At 35.4% G+C, this 4,297-nt stretch overlaps 1 long non-coding RNA gene across 1 annotated transcript; it reads left to right on the top strand.

Moving 5' to 3' along the window:
* The first annotated feature begins 754 nt into the window (after positions 1–754).
* LOC105140447 (uncharacterized) lies at positions 755–3,242 on the top strand. The gene is made up of 2 exons (XR_845188.1): positions 755–1,003; positions 1,220–3,242. It is a non-coding gene; the product is annotated as an uncharacterized LOC105140447 (long non-coding RNA).
* Positions 3,243–4,297: the final 1,055 nt, after the last annotated feature.

Raw genomic sequence — 4,297 nt, 5'->3', positions numbered from 1 at the left:
CTTTGTCGCGTCCCTGAGGAGGGAAATACAAAGAAAATGCCTAAATTTTGTCTGAAAAATAGAGATAAAATTAAAATTTAGGTCCCATCAATAATTCTTTCCCCTCACATAGAACTATTGACTTTATAAATTAAAAATAAATGCAAGCAAATAAGGGCATAAAATTAATAATATAAAAAATTCACATAAAAAACACACCCAATACTCTCTCCCATGAAAATCAAAACATCATAAACCACAAACGAGGGATTCGCATGTGTTTGATTCAAGAAAATCCTTTTTTTTTTTTTTTACTATTTGAGCTCTCATAATTAATTATTTTATTTCATATTTTGAATTAATAAATAGGTAATTATAAAGCAAGGAAAGACAAGATTGGTGGGACTTGCTTTTTTCAATTTTATGTTTTCGGTTCTTATTCTTATTTTTATATTTGTTTTTTAAATATTTTTTATTTAATTCTTTATATATCTTTTATTCTTTATGATATTTTTAAATATAAAAAGTATATTCCAAAGAATACTCTAAACTTAACGACCACCATGGAAGGATTAATGGTGTGAATGGACCGGCAGTCAAGGGTTTGATTGAGAAATTTAAAAGATGAGAGATGCCTTTTAAGAGTCGATATTAACCCGGTTAAGTTGGGGATTTCCCATCTTTGTAGGGCCAAATAAGTAAATAACAACATAACTACACGACATATAAACAAACGCACAACTTAAGGCCACATTGTCGGTTTTAAAACGGCCAATCCTAATTCAAATTAAAACCCTAATTCCATTGCCTGCCTCCTCCTCCTCCTCCTCCTCCTTTTCTTGAGTGTCTTTTCTCTCATGTCACTGGTATTTGAGATTTTTACGGATTGTACTTATATAAAACTCCCATTTTTTTCCCTTACTATAAACGAATATGAATATTTATCAGTGTTTGTTTGCTTGCATTCTATCTTTGTTTGATACGCGCTGAAGAGGACTCCTCAATGCAATAGCTTTAGTATCGTGTCAGTCATAGAATCAATAGGTTTGATATTGAATTGCACTGACCCAAAATTTATTTTTTTCTTCATAACATGGCTTTTCTATATTAAAGCACGTACTTTGTGACATTTTTTTTTGGGTATTTTATCGAAAGTTTAAATAAGGGACCATGAGGAAACAATTAATGCGGCTGATCCTAATCTATGCCAAATTGCTGACTGCCCAGCGTTTTGCTGCAGGTGGTGGTTACATGGCTGGGTCAGCATTTGATGTTTGCCTTACTCATCTGAATGTCCTTTTTTTTTTTCTGGTAAATGATGGGAAAACTTGATTTTGAGGTCGAAGTTGGCTTATCATGTATCTGGGTTTTTCTTTATTAGAAATATAAAGAAATAGGCAGATTGGAAACTGATGAATAAAGCAGGTACTTATGATAGCTTGTCATATCTAGATGTTCTCCTGGTGCAGCATATATTGATGTTGTGCTGAGCTTCTATGATATGTCTATATGACTAAACCAATTATCTGCCAACTGATTCCTTCTCCATATATGATATTTGAGTTTCAAGTTTACGAGACTAATTGCTTGTGTTGTTTAAATTAGAGCAATTTTTTAATCTGTTTGCTAAGGAAGGCTATCTGTAGCAGATTGCTGGCTTCCTATCTGTAAAATGTCAGGTTTTTAAGCAGTAGCTATTTACTGGAAGTGTTAAAACCTTCAACTTGCATGCCGTCCAAGTCTGTTGGATTGTGTTCTTGTTGTTCTAGAAAAGTTACAAAAGAATTTGATATAGTTGGTATCATATGGTTGGATGTCAGTGATTAAAAAGAATCGATGCTATCCTTGAGAACCTAGGGTTGTGCATAGGAAAGGGGATAATTGGGAACTGCCTTGAGCTTTGAAACGGGGAGCATGTGAGGTTGTTGGAGTTACAAGTATTAATCACTGCAAACTAGATTCTAATATGAGATCGCATAAGCTTGATTTGCTAAATTTATCAGGTTCATTGATTAAGAATAGCAGATTACGACCAGAAAAAAGAAAAGAAAAAAGAACGGAAATTAAGAACAGCTTATTAACAGGAAAGTATATCAAAGTATTTATGATTACTGTTAATTCACTTTCATCTACAGTTTATTTAACCGAGTGAGGTATCATCCACTGCTCTTGATCCCTTCAATTTTTGGTTTGGAGAGATGGCTAGATACCTGATACCTTAACAAGTGGATGAGGATTTACTAGTACATTCACCATGTCTGTTAAACTGTTTGGCAGTGTGCTTGAGCTTATTGTGAATAGTTCTTTTGTAGAATGTTTCTTTCTGCTTTCAGGTTTTAAATACACTTTTTACAGTTGCGTACAAGGAACTGGTGGGTACTTTAGCCACCAAATAATTTTAATGTTGATGGAGAGGTGCAAGCAGAAATTTCCGCCGCTGATCACATTCTTGCCTGATCATTTCGCAATCTCAAAGTATGAGGGACGAGTTTCTTGAGGTTTGCTGATTCTCTCATTCAGCTGAATCTCAAGAAAGCCTTTCCTGTTCCATGTGATAAAGGCATCCTTTTATTTGTTGCATTCACTCTCCAACGAGTCCAAGGAATTTCTTTCTTTCCTTTGTTTTTTTCTTTCTCTTTATACCTAATACATGTGTGTGGCCAATCTTATTATATCTAGTTTTCTGCTTCATTTCATTTTAAAAGAATCTGAAGATATCATCAAGGCATATCAAAGGTGAATGTGCAGTTCGTCTCTCCATCAGTAGTTTGACATGAGAATTTTGCCTCCTATTGTCTAAATTATCTTCATGTCCTTTCTACTATTTCTGGTCCTTTGTGCTGTCTGTACTGCTATTATGCGTGTGGCGGATTGGAATAGGGACCTGCTAGTGAAGGCAAGGAAAAATGGTGTTGGCTTCTGCAGTTATGGTTTTGTGAAGGATGCATAAAGGGATTGCAGTCATTTTTGGCGAGCATGTTCCTCACAAGTTGACATTTTCTCTAAGCTTTTGAATGTCATGCCCGGAACCCTGTGCTGTTCAATTTTGTTTTTCAAACTATGTATCAGTTTAAATTGTATAGCCTTTCATTGTTGATGCCTGGAGTATATTGTTGGTAATAATGTGGAAAAAATTGAGATACGTTTTCCTTCTCCTATTTGAAGCTGACAAATATTAGATGAGACACTCATTATCTTCTCATTTGTATCAGTTACATTTGGAGGGCATTGATGTGCTCTAAACCTGAAAGCAAATCGGTGAATGTGGCTTTGATCTCGTGTAAATTAGTGTAGTAGAAACTCTGCACATTTTTGTTCTATTTTGTCATGCCACATAATTAAATTGAAAGATTTTGTTTCAATTTACCTGATTTTTATTTATGTTCTTTGCTCTTCCTTCGAGATTTATCTTTGTGAAAGTTCCAGCATTGCAGACCATCATGGTTTAGGCTCACCTGAGCATGTTCTGGCCTAGAAGGAGATACTTTTAAATTAAAGCACAAAAGCACCTCAAGGAAGACATTTCCTTCTCTTTTAGAGAAAAAGCACATGCTTCTACTACATAACGTGCAGGATTACATTTTACAGTTTCGATTCAAGAAACAGGACAACATGTTTGATTGATTGATAGTTGTGTAAAAACTGGGCTGATGAAATTTCATATTTTCCATACGCTTCAAGATTCAGTCTCATCATGCTAATATGAGACCTATTAAGATTCCATGCATCAATTTTCAACTGAGCTTGAGGTAACGCAAAACCAAGATAGTGTTGTTGGTGAGTCCGGTTTGTTTCTACTTGGAAATCCATGCCCATGTATATGTGGTCTTATGTCAACTGTTTGTGGAATGAGCTCGGTTCACAGGCAAGTCAGTGACTGTGCAAAGTCCTGTTTGTTACTAAAACAACACTTCTTGGCGATCACTTTGAGAGGGGTTCGGTGATGATTCCCAGAGTAGTGACATGGCAAGACTTGGCATAGCACTGAAACAAAGCATGAACACAAGCTTTTAAGTGGATGACTCAATTTGTTTTATAAAACAATACAACACGTGTTTCCGGTGGCATTTTCTATATTTGCAGCAGCTGCACAACACAGAGAAATGGAAGGACAAAATGAAGAAGAAAAGAAAGATCACCAGGACCATCTTACAGATCTTACTGAATTGATTTTTATCGAAGTTTATGATACCAAGTCCCACTGCTTATGCCTCTGAGTTTCCAATCACTTCTCTTCCTTTGTTCCCCTGATCAAAATCTCCTAGGTCTTTCAAAAACTCCTTCAGGAATCTCATTAAAAGAAAAAAGCATTTCGAAT

The sequence above is a fragment of the Populus euphratica genome, unplaced genomic scaffold (genome assembly GCF_000495115.2).
Source record: "Populus euphratica unplaced genomic scaffold, PopEup_1.0 scaffold186.1, whole genome shotgun sequence".
NCBI lineage: Eukaryota > Viridiplantae > Streptophyta > Magnoliopsida > Malpighiales > Salicaceae > Populus > Populus euphratica.
This window is presented reverse-complemented; position numbering and strand designations above follow the sequence as displayed.